The sequence below is a fragment of the Ammospiza caudacuta genome, chromosome 36, assembly GCF_027887145.1.
Source record: "Ammospiza caudacuta isolate bAmmCau1 chromosome 36, bAmmCau1.pri, whole genome shotgun sequence".
Classification (NCBI taxonomy): domain Eukaryota; kingdom Metazoa; phylum Chordata; class Aves; order Passeriformes; family Passerellidae; genus Ammospiza; species Ammospiza caudacuta.
Window position 1 is genome coordinate 88,957 of NC_080628.1, and position 16,547 is coordinate 105,503.

At 47.0% G+C, this 16,547-nt stretch overlaps 2 long non-coding RNA genes across 2 annotated transcripts; both read right to left on the minus strand.

Moving 5' to 3' along the window:
• Positions 1–559: 559 nt before the first annotated feature.
• LOC131570612 (uncharacterized) lies at positions 560–2,219 on the minus strand. Its single transcript, XR_009275892.1, has 2 exons — positions 1,589–2,219; positions 560–993 (listed from the first exon to the last, which is right to left on the minus strand). It is a non-coding gene; the product is annotated as an uncharacterized LOC131570612 (long non-coding RNA).
• A 254-nt stretch (positions 2,220–2,473) lies between these two features.
• LOC131570613 (uncharacterized) lies at positions 2,474–4,129 on the minus strand. Its single transcript, XR_009275893.1, has 3 exons — positions 3,936–4,129; positions 3,248–3,311; positions 2,474–2,550 (listed from the first exon to the last, which is right to left on the minus strand). It is a non-coding gene; the product is annotated as an uncharacterized LOC131570613 (long non-coding RNA).
• Positions 4,130–16,547: the final 12,418 nt, after the last annotated feature.

Below are 16,547 nucleotides of genomic sequence, written 5' to 3' on the forward strand. Positions count from 1 at the left end.
GGAAATAAAGACATTACCTAAATCCTCTCCCCGTGTCCTAGACAGATGGATATTCAGTTATTAGTTGGCTGGGCAGCAGTTTCTTAAATAGAATGATAAACAAGATGTGAACATTTCAGCTACAAGCAAATAGGCAAATCTGAACAAGGTACTGGTGGGCGACCACTGAAGTTATTTTGAAGGAATTTTTTAAACAATAAAATATTGATACCACAAAAATAAAGCAAAAAGCTAACTACTGGCTAAGAAAAAATTAACTTTTGACAGCAACAACATTCCAACCACACAGGCTTTTTCCCGATGTCATACCTTATAACTACCTCTCTTGGGAATTCTCATCATGTATCCCAAAAGGAATAAATACCTCAGAGCGTCCTAAAGCAAAAAGTAGCACACATGAGCTCCTCACACTCCCGGGAGGCCTGCACAGCGTGCACTGAGTCTGCAACAAATTCTGCTCAGTGAGAGTCTGCAAACAAAGGTTCAATTGATGAATTGAACTGATTGTAAAGGGAGGTTTTCTAAGCACAGAAGCACAACAAAGAACAAGCAAAAACAATTCTTAAAAAAAACCTGCAAGTTTTATTTAGCATATATGCGACTGATTTCCACCCTGTGGCTTCTCACTTTGATTCGCGTCTGTAGGTTCAGGAAGATGACAATGCACACTCTGCCCTCCCTGAGCCCCCCACAGCAGCTGAGCGCTGCTCCGTGCGCTCAGATCGTCAGGAACTGGATTGCCCGCATGGACTGGAACTGCTCTGCTGCAGATTCAGGAGAGAGAGGCTGGCTGAGGCGTCGTCCCAATTCCATTTCTGTGTGACGAGAAGCGGTTTGTTCCCAACGGGTGCAACAATCCCCAGCTCGCTTCCACGGTGAGTACCGATGGCACACAAATGGCAGCCTGAGGAAATCGTGTTCTGGGCTCTAAGTGGTCGGGACAGGGTCTGATTTTTTGTTTTGCATCTGTATGATGATTAGTACGACAGGGCCCTGATCGATGACATGGCAGCACAGAATTAAAAACTCCTCAATAGGATTACATCGACTTCTAGGAAAAGACAAAAGCCTAGGACCCTTCTGAAATCTATTTTTAATGCGAAGCACACGGATTGTCACTATGCTGTGCCTTCCAGCTTTTCAAAGCAGCTTACCTCTGAAGACCAGAAAACATTTATTTCTACAGAAACAATGGGCAACCCCCAGGCTAATCTCAGCACTACTGTTTAATAGGGGATCTGCCAGCGTGCCAGTCCAGCTTCAAGTGTGCTTTATTTCAGTCTAACATCCCCTCAAAATTCTTCTCACATCTCCCAACCCTGACATCTTATTTTTCCCTAAAGCTTCTCATCATTAGCAATTTCCAAGTAACATGGTATTTTTACAACATTCAAAAATGTCATGCTGGACTGTGCTAGAGAGTAATTTGCAAATATAAGCTTAGCAAAGTTTGAATTGACTTGTCCAGAGAAAAAAACCTACAAGTGAACACCTACACCTGCCTACAAAGAGCTAACAAGCCCCTGGCAGCTGCCAGCATCAAAGCACAGCGGATGTTTCTAATACAGGGTAAGGATAACAATATCACCTTTTGTTCTCTCCAGCTTGTTTTCCCTGCAGTCATATTTTGCTTCTTATGATTTTTTTAGTCTCTGCATCTTCTTGGACAGCACCGAGCCCGACGACAAGGATACGAGAGTCTTTCCCTGCCGTAGGGAGAGAACCAGGAAAACAGTTAAAATAAGAACAGGGTAGTTTGAAATTCATACTTCCAATGAGAAGCAGCGCCTTACAAACAGAACAAAAGTAAACAAAGCATGGTACCTCCCTGGGGACAGAAGACTTACAAACTCTCCAGGATTTACAATTCTAGCGACCAACCCCTTCAGGACGGCAGCCAAGTGTCCCATGAGGTGGTGCTGCACCAAAGAACGATCTGAGAGGTTCCAAAGAGTGAAATGCACAATATTTTGCAAAGCCGTAAAATCTTGCAAAATAACAAAAATACAATAGATGTAAACTACAGGGTAAGAGTACAAGTGTTCACTTTAAGAGCTGGAACCATCCAGGTGAGCACCTGATAACTGGATCCTCACCAGAGTTTGAACCCTTCAGGACACAGAAGGGTTTTCCCCAGAAATTTCACAGACTGAGTTTTGATACAAGTATACTTGCCAGACCCTCAGAAACATCACCCATTCTCCAGGTGTCTGGAGAGAACTGCAAATGGCTCTCACGCAGTTTGAGCTAGTTCTGTAAGGGTCTCAGGGTGAATTTCACCAGATGCAACCAAACTGGGCAACTCCCAGTGGGACAGAAGGAACCCAAAGCTTGGGTTCGCAGAGCTGCAGCAAATACTGAGGAAACAAACATAACAGTGTAAAAAATAATAAACCATCCTTTTTTTTTCTCTTGCTTTTGTTTTTTTCTTATTCAGATCAGCATAGCAATTAAAGAGAAGGTGAAAAACTCACCATTACTGAACATTTCATCATCTGTAGGCTGAGCATCCTTAGCACAGAGGACTCCAAAGTTAAAATTCACCGATCCCTGGGAAATAAAACCAAATATTGTATGATAAACAATCAAACAGCAGATGTAAAAATTTGTTTCCTCTAAGGACTTTCGGGTACGTATGTACCTTTGCATACATCCAACACATTGGAACATACACTTTATACCATCTCCTAATAAGTAAAAATTTACCTTTAAACTTTGATAGTACAGCATAAAATTATGAACTTAAATTGGTGATCTGTTATTATTAAGTTGGTGCCTAAAGTTATTTCTGCTGTCAGGTTCAAAAAAACATTAATTTTTTTTACTGGAATGAGCAATTGATTTCAAAGTCATCACAAGCCCACCAAAACACAAAGCAGTATTCACTGGATGGGTCTGTGAGCTAGAAGTAGTTAGGCTTGTACTTCCCTCTTGCTATTCCAGAACCAATAAATCCTGTCAACAAAACCAGGATCTATAGCCCACTGCTGTGAAAGATTCTACGAGGATGATGGTTTGATTTGTGTTTAGAAGTTTTGATTTGAAATGGCCAGTTCAATGGATAAAGACAGTTTAGGTAGTATTACATTGCTATTATTATTATTTCTATTATTATTTTTACTATTACTACTGCTATTGTTATCATCTGCTACTGGAAGAAACAAACCAGTAGTACCTATACTTAATTACTTTTATTTCCAGGAAATAATAAAGAAAAAGAACCAAACCAAAAAAAGTCACTTCCTACCTTTTATATCAAGGGATGAAAAATTTCTCTTGGGCTCTTCTCCAATTTATCAAGACTCATAGCACTGAAAGGCAAACAAAACAGTGCTTTATAGAAGGGCAAGTGCACATTTCAAGGCTGAACCACCAACTGATTGCAGTGACAGCAGTTACAACATGAATCGTTCCCAGAGCCTCTGTTAAATGGAATGTTCTGTGGAACTGCCGTTTCTTTCCCAAAACACTAACTTCCAACACTTCCTAATAATATTTTGTATTTTAAAACAAAAGAAGTTAGTGAGACTCTGTGCGGAGGTCAGGTTTAAATTTATTTCCTTCTAAAGCACAGAGCTCTGTTCCATCACCCTTCACTTCGGCTCTACACTGAATCGTGGTGAGCATTTGAGGAGTGCTCCATAATCAATTCTATTTCTCTCTTTTTCTAGCTCTCTCTATTCCTAAATCATTCCAGACAAGTCAAATGAAAAATGAAAAAAACAAGTTCAGCATCAAAGTCACACTTTTTCCCGTTGTCTGGTCAAGAACAGGCTCTAAATCCACTTACTGCTGCCTTCAACGATTCAGACTTGCAAAAGCATTCTTACATATTTTACAGGTTTATCATAAAACCCACAGAACGCAAGCTCTGAATTACAGGAAAAGGTACACAGGCAAATATCTAAAGGGATCACTTATTAGTAAATACATACCTTGGTAGAGATCGCACTGAGAACCTTTCTGAGGGACTCTAAGGGACGCATGTTTTCTGAGCACCCTATAAACAAGAAAAGCTAGGATATATTACAGGACATCCCCACTTTTTCTACATATTCAAATAGTATTTTTAATAAAAACAATTCAGTTAAAAAAGAAGGAAGAAAACCAAGCTAATTTTACTCAGCTGTATTTACTGCCGATTTAGAGAAAAATCCCGGGCAGCGTCGGCCGTTGCGGCACACGTCGCGCCGGCAGCAGGGCCTGCCGGGAGTTGGAGTCTCGGGCTGGTAGCCACTCATGTGCCGCGATAGCCGTTGCGTCACACGCCGCGCCGGCAGCAGGGCCTGCCGGGAGTTGGAGTCTCGGGCTGACAGCCACGGCTCCGTCCCCCGCCACCGGGAGCTGCAGTCCCTCCCGGGCATCAAACGGGTCCTTCGCCCCAGGGCGGGGAAGGACCTGAGGCAGGACCGCTCCTCCCGAATGCCCTCTCTTTTCCCCTCCAACTCTTTTTCTTTTTTTAACGCTGTTTTTCACCCCTTTCCCTTCCCTTCCCTTCTGCTCTCCTGCTTTCTTTCCTTTCCTTTCCTTTTTTTCCCCTTCCCTTTCCCTTTCTTTTTCTTGTATTTGTAATCTTGGTTTTCCTTCCTAGCTTTAGAATCAAAAAGCAGCAGTAGTAACTTTCAGGCTACCTGGGAGTAAAAAAAACCCCAAAACTATAATGATTGAAAGAAAACTATTTATTCCCTGGGAGCCTGAAATTTTCTACTGCTGCACATGACACAGAGCTTTTTATTCCTTCTTATATACAGTTGATATTTTATACTCGCTTTATACACCGCCCCCTGCCGTCTGCACCGGCGCTCTGCAGGCAGAGTGCTGCGGCGTCGTTCGGTTCTGTTTAAATAAACTCGGCTAAATTAGGCTTGGTTCGGCTTAGGTCTAAAATCGTTTCGGTTCGGCTTTTCGTCTAAATTCGGCTTTTCCGGCTCTTCGGCTGAACTCGGCCCGGTTGGGCTAAAGTCGGTCATATTCGGCTCTTTGTCTAAATGCGGCCAATGTCGGCTACAGTCGGCTATCGGTTACACTCGGCTATCATCGGCTCTTCGTCTCAAGTCGGCTGTGTTCGGCTACACTCGGCTCTTCGTCTCAAGTCGGCTGTGTTCGGCCACACTCGGCTCTTCGGTGAAACTCGGCTATTTTCGGTCACACTCGGCTCTTCGGGGAAACTCGGCTGTTTTCGCCCACACTCGGCTCTTCGGAACTATTCGGCCCGGCTCGGCTCCCTCAGGGCGGGAAAGCGGCTGTCAGAGGACCCCGGCACAGCGAGGCGTTTCCCCACATGCCTGTCACAAACCCGCCGAAATACGCCCGCCCGCGGCGCCGCTGAGACCACAGCATGTGTCGGGTACACTTGAAACGTCACAGAAAATACCACCGGGGCCGCGCCGGGGTCGGTATTCCATGCAGGCAGTCCACTGACACCCACCCCGGTCCTCCACTTCCCCGCCCTTTTCGCCGCCCTGTTGAGAAGGTCAACCAAAAGTCCGCGACATCCGCGACGCGCCACTCCCAAGGTGGCGGCCTCTCGGCGCAGGGCTGCAGTACCGCGCTCTGCCCACAAGGCGGCAGCACTGCCGCCCGCCCCAGCCGGGGGCGCAGCGCGCCTCGGGGCTGCGGGCAGGCAAGGTGGCAAAAAAGAACAGGGGCGACCCCCGCCAAAAACTGCTCTGAAATAAATGCCAAAAACCTGCCTCTTACCCCACCAGAATCAAACAAGGCCCCTTGCTTTAAAGCCATGTTTAAATAAATTTTTTATTTCCATTTTTCGTATTTATATTCACATGCATAGCTATAGTGGACATTGATGTAGCATGTAATTTATATAACATTATTCTATTTCTATTATTTATATTTACTTATATTTTGTGCTTTTATAAATATCTTTCCACATTGATTGCATATTTCTATGTCTAAAATTACATTTCTATCATGCTTTCACTATTTAAAATACAAATCCCATCCTAACTAAATAAATACAAAAAAGCTCTATTCTTTTAAACTACATTGAAATATTTTTATATTTATAGCGCTCATGACTATATTCACATTTATATTTGCAGTTTATACTTAAGTATTATATTAATCATTATGTATAACATGTATCCTATTCAAATAAGAGATAAATTATTTTCCTAATTATGTACCATATCTACTGCTACAACTTATTTTTCCTTACATTTTTAATTTTTATATTAACCTTCAGCTATTTATGATCTATTTCTATTCTTAGATTTCTACCTTTATATTATTTGTATTTATAATGTTTATACTAAAACACCTGCTTTTGCCAAATAAAAAAAAAAATCCCCTTTATTTTAAACTACTTAAAAAAACCTAGAGTATATCAATCTGGTATAACATATAACAAATGATAGATATGATAGATGTAAAATTGATATAAATATTGTAGTGTATTATAGGAAATAAATAAAAATCAATATGATCCATAACACAAGTAATACTGTATAAATGTTATATTTATGTTATTTTATATTTCAAATAATTTAACATTTCTTTATATATTTGCATATACTTGACAAACATTTCTATATTTATACTTGGGTTGCGATTTTTTTCTGGGTGTTTTCTGGGTCTTTTCTTGCCCTTCTTCGAATTTTTTTCTGGGTTATTTCTTGTCCATCTTGGGGGTTTTTTCTGGGTTTTTTCTTGCCCATCTTCAGACTTTTTTCTGGTTTTTTTCTTGCCCATCTCAGAGTTTTTTTTTGGGGGGTTTTTCTGGGTTTTTTCCTTGCCCATCTTGGGTGATTTTCTGGGGTTTTTCTACGTTTTTTTCTTGTCCATCTGGGATTATTTTCTGGGGTTTTTTTCTCGTTGCTTTCTTGCCCATCCTGGGCTTTTTCTGGGTTTTTTTCTTGTCCATCATGTGGTTTTTTTCTGGTTTTTTCCTGCTCATCTTCGTCTGGTTTTCTGGGTTTTAAGCCAAAATCGGTACATATCATGTCAGTTCATGCAATACAACCCGGCTGGGGATTTTTTATTCTAAATTTAACAAGGAGTCGCAAAACCTGGAAAGCAAAAGTCACACACACAAGGTTAAATCCAGTCAGCATGCACTCACACACGCAGAGACGAGCAGACACAGACAGACACAGCCACGTGCTCTCACACACGCTCACACAATCTTTCCACTTAAATGCTCACTGCGGCCCTTACTCGAGATGCTGAAGAACGTGCTGTGACACATCTTCTGGCTGCCGCTCCTTGAGGTAAAATGGCAGATCCTGGGGAAATCAGCAGCCTCGGGGACCTGTGAGACGACAGGAAGGGTCAACGAGTGGCTATCCGACAGCTAGGACTTGTCTCCTCTCTGGACTGATAAATTATCTACCCAAAATCCAATAGAAGACAGATGTATAGGTACATAGAACATAAGCCACCATAGGCAGATACAATACAAGCCAGGACTTGCAAAAATTCTCTGGAAGATGAATTCTTGCACCCTATTCCCTTTCAGAAGAAGGAACCTACACAACTACTGCAGTCATCTGAGGAGGTGCATCTGAAAAAAAAGTTAGGACAACAGTCAGACGGTTCAATGATAACTGAAGAGCTCCAGATATCCTGTGTCCATCTACAAATCCCATCTAGAGTCCAACTACACCCCACACTGCACATTACAAATCCCTGGGCCCTCTCCTATTGCACCAGGCTATGCGGCAGGGCAGAGCAGCTCGGGCACAAATGTGTGCTGACAGCCGTGACACAGGATGGACAGGACAGGACAGACAACGGGGACACAACACAGACAGAAAATTCTAGGCAAGGAAAATGGCTGCAAGGACTGAGAGAATGCAAAAGGAGATGACCGAGTTCAAACTGATGGTGAGCTGATGAGGCTCAGAGAACCCCGAAGGAAGAAGATGATAACTGAATGATTTCTTCTAAGAACTGCAAAGATGGATGCCTAGGAATCCTACGGTCAGAATCCTCTACCTAACCTCATATTACGCCAAATCCTAATCCACCAAAATGGATCCAGGTGGGGGCATAGCTGTCCATACAGCCCAGACCAAGACCTGACAAGACATCAGATGCGATGCTTCCAAAGACAGAAGAGAGTCTGACGCCTGTCTGAGCTCCCCAGTCAAAAGTTCTGTGGCCTGGGTGCCAGGCCAGGGAATGCAGAGATCACAGATGCTAACAATGATGCCAAGATTAATGACAGGCACCCCTAAGGTAAAAGACATGGGATACACAAACAACACACAATTCACAACAGACAAGTGACACGAGACACACCGGGACTGCTCTGCCCTGCTGCACACCTCAGCACTGTGATCAAAAGTGAGACTTGGCTTCTATGGGGCCTAAGGGGCCACTTCATTAACACCCCCCCACCTCCAAACTGGACTCAAAACCCCCTCCCTGTAATCCCCAAAGCAGCACCGTGCTTTCAGCCCCTCTGTGGGTCATGGCCCTCTACTTATCTCTCATACAGCTGGGGATGCTGGTCCCTGTCAGGTGCAAAGAAAGGCCACCTCATCAGATGGGAAGGTCCTGCTGGCACCGGGCTGGTGTCTCTCAGACAGCTAGATTAAAGAGAACCAAACATCAGTGCCTGATCTTGGCACCGCATCGGCCAAAACCCCACCACTCTGCTACTCACCGCGCTCCTAAGAAGGCCCGGCACCTCCTGACCCTGACCCTCTGCCACACGTGGAATGCGTCTGCACCTGAAAGAAAGTTAAAACACATGTCAAACATCACCAGGATAACTCACAAGCTGCAAACACCATATGTCAATCTAGGAACAACATCTAGAGCCCAAGTACAGCCCACATTACAAATTTCAACTCCCCAAGGCTCGTCCTATTGCAGCAGGCCATGCGGCAGGGCAGAACAGCTCCGGCAAAAAATGTGTGCACACACCCGTGACACAGAAAGTGACAAACAGGGGGGACATGAAACACGACACATCATGCTTGTGGTGAGGGCCTCGAGGGGAAAAGGCAAAAGGGACCCCAAAGACACACCAGGGAGCACGGCACACCGGACAACACGACACAGACCGGAGCTGTTCTGCACTGCCCGCCTGAAAGCTGCCATCAAAAGTAGAGCCTCTCCCTTTAGCTGTCCTAAGAGGCCTTTGGAGAAGATTGTTTTCCCCTCTGCTCATTTTTGAATCTGTCCCAAGAACTCCCAATCTGCTACTCCACCATCTCCAGACCGTGGCCCCCGACTTATCTTTTGGATGATCGGTGAGGGGAATCCACGCTGCACCTGAAATGAGTCTGCCTTGGAGGGCTCTGTGATGGCCTGTGAGCCTCTCGGTCAGCTGCAATCAAGAAAACCAAAACCAAAGTATGAGTCCAGAGTTATGTGGGCCAAATCCCTGCAAGTCAGCTACTTGCCCTCTCCTGAGTGTGCCTGGCTCCTTCAGGCTCCAGCTTCATCCTGATTCCAAGGCTGTGGCCTTCATTAGGAGTGGCACCTGGGTTACAGAAAGACAAAGTTAAATGGCATTCCTCTGAGTGCAGTGGATCACCTTGTATGCTGTAAGCCATGGGAATGCCTCTGCTAGGCTTCTGAACAGCTTTGTGTGGGGGGGCCCTCAAATAAACACCCTTTCTCACCCTGCTGCTTGCAAACCCGCTCCCAAGAAATCCTAAACTGGATACCTGATCACCCTCCCTCTCCCAGGCACCATCCTCAACTCACCTGAAGCCTCAATCTCAAACATCATCCTTGACACTGGGCAAATCCCTCTTGTGACACGATGAATCTGCTGAAAAATTGTTGTGCTTGAGAGCTGAGCAATAACAGCCAATTCTCTCCACTGCTCACCTTGACTGCTGGCATCCAGATTGACTTCCTGAAAAGAAAGACAAAGAACAGAGCTGTAACACACTCACCATACACACTTCTGCTGCAGAGACAAATGGGGCCTCACCGGCTCGGGGCAATCCCCTCACCCGGGATGGGGCCCTCTGGCACACATTTAATCCATCTGAATCTGAAAAAAAAGTTAGGACAAGAGTCACACTGTGGCAGGATAACTGATGAGCTCCAGATGCCCTGTGCCCATCCACAGATCCCATCTAGTGTCCAACTACACCCCACATTACACATTCCAAGTCTCCAAGACTTCTCCTATCGCACCAGGCTGTGCAGCACGGCAGAGCAGCCCCATCCCAAATGTGTGCAGACACCCGTGACACAGGACAGACAGGACAGACAACAACAGGGGACACAACAGGAAAAGAAATCTCTTGGCAAGGAAAATGGCTGCAAGGACTGAGAGAATGCAAAAGGAGATGAGTGAGCTGAGACCGATGGTGAGCTGATGAGGCTCAGAAAACCCTGGGGGACGAAGATGATAACTGAATGATTAATTCCAAGAACAGCAAAGATGGATGCCTAGGAATCCTACTGTCAGAATGCTGTACCTAACCTCATATTATTACAAGTCCTAATCCACCACAATGGATCCAGGTGGGGCATAGCTGTCCATACAGCTCAGAACTAGACCTGACAAGAAATCTGACTGGATGCTTCCAAAGAGGTAACTTTTGACTGGGGAGCTCAGACAGGTATCAGAAACTCATATATGGCCTGGGTGCCAGGCCAGGGAATGCAGAGATCAGAGATGCTAACAATGATGCCAGGGGTACTGACAGGGCCCTCCAAAGGTAAAAGACATGGGATACACAAACAACACATAATGCACAACAGACAAGTGACACGAGACACACCGGGACTGCTCTGCCCTGCACACCTCAACACTGTGATCAAAAGTGAGACTTTGCTTTTATGAGGCCTAAGGGGCCACCTCATGAACATCCCCCACCTCCAAAGCTGAATCAAAAACTCCACCCAGTATTTCCCGAAACAGCACCATGACTTCATCCCCACTGTGGGTCGTAGCCCTCTACTTATCTCTCATACAGCTGGGGATGCGGGTCTCGGGTGCAAAGCAAGCTCACCTTGTCAAACGGGAAGGTCCTGCTGGCACCGGGCTGGTGTCTCTCAGACAGCTAGAGTAAAGAGAACCAAACATCAGTACCTGATCTTGGCACCGCATTGGCCAAAACCCCACCGCTCTGCTACTCACCGCGCTCCTAAGAAGGCCCGGCACCTCCTAACCCTGACCCTCTGCCACACGTGGAATGCATCTGCACCTGAAAGAAAGTTAGAACATATGTCAAACACCACCAGGGTAACTCACAAGCTGCAAACACCTTATGTCAATCTAGGAATAGCATCTAGAGCCCAAGTACAGCCAACATTACAAATTCCCCCTCCCTATGGTTCGTCTTATTGCAGCAGGCCATGCGGCAGGGAAGAACAGCTCTGGCACAAATCTGTGCACACACCCGTGACACAGAAAGTGACAAACAGGGGGACATGAAACACGACACATCATGCTTGTGGTGAGGGTCTCGAGGGGAGAAGGCAAAAGGGACCCCAAAGACACACTAGGGAACACAGAACACCGGACAACAGGATACAGACCGGAGCTGTTCTGCACTGCCCGCCTGAAAGCTGCCATCAAAAGTAGAGCCTCTCCCTTTAGCTGTCCTAAGAGGCCTTTGGAGAAGATTGCTTTCCCCACTGCCAATTTTTAAATCTGGCCAAAGAACTGCCAACCTGATACTCTCCCATCGTCTCATCTCCAGACCGCGGCCCCCGACTTATCTTTTAGATGATCGGTGAGGGGAATCCACGTTGCACCTGAAATGAGTCTGCCTTGGAGGGCTCTGTGATGGCCTGTGAGCCTCTCGGTCAGCTGCAATCAAGAAAACCAAAACCAAAGTATGAGTCCAGAGTTATGTGGGCCAAATCCCACCAAGGCAGCTACTTGCCCTCTCCTGAGTGTGCCTGGCTCCTTCAGGCTCCAGCTTCATCCTGATTCCAAGGCTGTGGCCTTCATTAGGAGTGGCACCTGGGTTACAGAAAGACAAAGTTAAATGGCATTCCTCTGAGTGCAGTGGATCACCTTGTATGCTGTAAGCCATGGGAATGCCTCTGCTAGGCTTCTGAACAGCTTTGTGTGGGGGGGCCCTCAAATAAACACCCTTTCTCACCCTGCTGCTTGCAAACCCGCTCCCAAGAAATCCTAAACTGGATACCTGATCACCCTCCCTCTCCCAGGCACCATCCTCAACTCACCTGAAGCCTCAATCTCAAACATCATCCTTGACACTGGGCAAATCCCTCTTGTGACACGATGAATCTGCTGAAAAATTGTTGTGCTTGAGAGCTGAGCAATAACAGCCAATTCTCTCCACTGCTCACCTTGACTGCTGGCATCCAGATTGACTTCCTGAAAAGAAAGACAAAGAACAGAGCTGTAACACACTCACCATACACACTTCTGCTGCAGAGACAAATGGGGCCTCACCTGCTCGGGGCAATCCCCTCACCCGGGATGGGGCCCTCTGGCACACATTTAATCCATCTGAATCTGAAAAAAAAGTTAGGACAAGAGTCACACTGTGGCAGGATAACTGATGAGCTCCAGATGTCCTGTGTCCATCTACAAATCCCATCTAGAGTCCAACTACACCCCACATTACAAACTCCAAGTCTCCAAGACTTCTCCTATCGCACCAGGCTGTGCAGCACGGCAGAGCAGCCCCATCCCAAAAGTGTGCAGACACCCGTGACACAGGACAGGACGTGACAAACAATAGGCACAAGACACAGACAGAAATTTCTTGGCAAGGAAAATGGCTGCAAGGACTGAGAGAATGCAAAAGGAGATGACCGAGCTGAGACCGATGGTGAGCTGATGAGGCTCAGAGAACTCTGAAGGAAGAAGATGATAACTGAATGATTAATTCCAAGAACAGCAAAGACGGATGCCTAGGAATCCTACAGTCAAAATCCTCTACCTAACCTCGTAATATTACAAGTCCTAATCCACCATAATGGATCCAGGTGGGGCACAGCTGTCCATACAGCTCAAAACAAGACCTGAAAAGACATCTGACTGGATGCTTCCAAAGAGAGAAGAGAGTCTGATGCCTGTCTGAGCTCGCGAGTCAAAAGCTCTGTGGCCCGGGTGCCAGACCAGGGAATGCAGAGATTACAGATGCTAACAATGATGTCAGGGGTACTGACAGGGCCCTCAAAGGCCTAAGGTAGAAGACAGGAGATACACAAACAACACACAATGCACAACAGACAAGTGACACAATGCACACGGGGACTGCTCTGCCCTGCACACCTCAGCACTGTGATCAAAGTGAGACTTGGCTTTCATGGGGCCTAACAAGCCGTTTAATGAACACCCCCTGCTCCAAACTGGACTCAAAAACCCCTCCCAGGAATTCCCAAACAAGCACCATGCCTTCATCCCCACTGTGGGTCGCAGCCCTCTACTTATCTCTCAGACATCTGGGGATGCCAGTCTGTGTCAGGTGCAAAGAAAGGCCACCTCGTCAGCTGGGAAGGTCCTGCTGGCACCGGGCTGGTGTCTCTGAGACAGCTAGATTAAAGAGAACCAAACATCAGGGCCTGATCTTGGCACCGCATTGGCCAAAACCCCACCGCTCTGCTACTCACCGCGCTCCTAAGAAGGCCCGGCACCTCCTAACCCTGACCCTCTGCCACACGTGGAATGCATCTGCACCTGAAAGAAAGTTAGAACATATGTCAAACACCACCAGGGTTACTCACAAGCTGCAAACACCTTATGTCAATCTAGGAATAGCATCTAGAGCCCAAGTACAGCCAACATTACAAATTCCCCCTCCCTATGGTTCGTCTTATTGCAGCAGGCCATGCGGCAGGGAAGAACAGCTCTGGCACAAATCTGTGCACACACCCGTGACACAGAAAGTGACAAACAGGGGGGACATGAAACACGACACATCATGCTTGTGGTGAGGGTCTCGAGGGAAGAAGGCAAAAGGGACCCCAAAGACACACTAGGGAACACAGCACACCGGACAACAGGATACAGACCGGAGCTGTTCTGCACTGCCCGCCTGAAAGCTGCCATCAAAAGTAGAGCCTCTCCCTTTAGCTGTCCTAAAAGGCCTTTGGAGAAGATTGCTTTCCTCTCTGCTCATTTTTGAATCTGTCCCAAAAACTCCCAACCTGCTACTCCACCATCTCCAGGCTGTGGCCCCCGACTTATCTTTTGGATGATCGGTGAGGGGAATCCACGCTGCACCTGAAATGAGTCTGCCTTGGAGGGCTCTGTGATGGCCTGTGAGCCTCTCGGTCAGCTGCAATCAAGAAAACCAAAATCAAAGAGTGAGTCCAGAGTTATGTGGGCCAAATCCCTGCAAGTCAGCTACTTGCCCTCTCCTGAGTGTGCCTGGCTCCTTCAGGCTCCAGCTTCATCCTGATTCCAAGGCTGTGGCCTTTATTAGCAGTGGCACCTGGGTTACAGAAAGACAAAGTTAAGTGGCTCTGAGTGCAGTGGATCACCTTGTATGCTGTAAGCCATGGGAATGCCTCTGCTAGGCTTCTGAGACACCTTGGGAGGGGCTCTCAAATAAACAAATAAAGACCCTTTCTCACCCTGCTGCCTGCAAACCCCCTCTCAAGAACTCCTAACTGGATGCCTGCTCACCCTCCCTCTCCCAGTAACCATCCTCAACTCACCTGAAGCCTCAATCTCAAACATCATCCTTGACACTGGGCAGATCCCTCTTGTGACACGATGAATCTGCTGCGAAATTGTTGTGCTTGAGAGCTGAGCAATAACAACCAATTCTCTCCACTGCTCACGTTGACTGCTGGCATCCAGATTTACTTCCTAAAAGAAAGACAAAGAACAGCAGTGTAACAGAGTCAGTTGAGAGGTGTAACAGAGTCTGCTGCAGAGGCAAATGGGGCCTCACCTACTCAGGAGAATCCCCACACCTGGCATGGGGCCCTCTGGCACACATTTAATCCATCTGAACCTGAAAAAAAAGTTAGGACAAGAGTCACACTGTGGCAGGATAACTGATGAGCTCCAGATATGATGTGCCCATCTACAAATCCCATCTAGAGTCCAACTACACCCCACATTACAAACTCCAAGTCCCTGGGACTTCTCCTATCGCACCAGGCTGTGCAGCAGGGCAGAGCAGCTCCGGCACAAATGTGTGCTGAGAGCCATGACACAGGATAGGACAGACAACGGGGACACAACAGGAACAGAAATCTCTTGGCAAGGAAAACGGCTGCAAGGACTGAGAGAATGCAAAAAGGAGATGAGTGAGCTGAGACCGATGGTGAGCTGATGAGGCTCAGAGAACCCTGGAGGAAGAAGATGATTACTGAATGATTTATTCCAAGAACAGCAAAGACTGATGCCTAGGAATCCTACAGTCAAAATCCTCTACCTAACCTCGTAATATTACAAGTCCTAATCCACCATAATGGATCCAGGTGGGGCACAGCTGTCCATACAGCTCAGAACAAGACCTGAAAAGACGTCTGACTGGATGCTTCCAAAGAGAGAAGAGAGTCTGATGCTTGTCTGAGCTCCCTAGTCAAAAGTTCTGTGGCCTGGGCGCCAGGCCAAGGAGTGCAGAGATCACAGAGGCTAACAATGATGCCAGGGTTTCTCACAGGCCCCCCTAAGTGAAAGATATGGCATACGCAAACAACACATAATGCACAATAGACAAGTGACACGAGACACACCGGGACTGCTCTGCCCTGCTGCACACCTCAGCACTGCAATCAAAAGTGAGACTTGGCTTTTATGGGGCCTAAGGGGCCACTTCATGAACACACCACACCCCCCCCTCCAAAATTGGACTCAAAACCCCCTCCCAGGAATTCCCAAACCAGCACCCTGCTTTCATCCCCTCTGTGGGTCACAGCCCTCTACTTATCTCTCAGACATCTGGGGATGCTGGTCCCTGTCAGGTGCAAAGAAAGGCCACCTCGTCAGCTGGGAAGGTCCTGCTGGCACCAGGCTGGTGTCTCTCAGACAGCTGTATTAAAGAGAACCAAACATCAGTCCCTGATCTTGGCACCGCATCGGCCAAAACCCCACCACTCAGCTACTCACCGCACTCCTAAGAAGGCCCGACACCTCCTAACTCTGACCCCCTGCCACACATGGAATGCGTCTGCACCTGAAAGAAAGTTACAACATATGCCAAACACCACCAGGATAACTCACAAGCTGCAAACACCTTATGTCAATCTAGGAATAGCATCTAGAGCCCAAGTACAGCCAGCATTACAAATTCCAACGCCCCACGGTTTCTCCTACTGCAGCAGGCCATGCGGCAGGGCAGAACAGCTCCGGCACAAATGTGTACACACACCCGTGACACAGAACGTGGCAAACAGGGGGGACATGAAACACGACACATCATGCTTGTGGTGAGGGTCTCGAGGGGAGAAGGCAAAAGGGACCCCAAAGACACACTAGGGAACACAGAACACTGGACAACACAACACAGACCGGAGCTGTTCTGCACTGCCCGCCTGAAAGCTGCCATCAAAAGGAGAGCCTCTCCCTTTAGCTGTCCTAAGAGGCCCTTGGAGAAGATTGCTTTTCCGGCTGCCAATTTTCAAATCTGCCCCAAGAACTCCCAACCCACTATTCTCTCATCTCCAGGCCA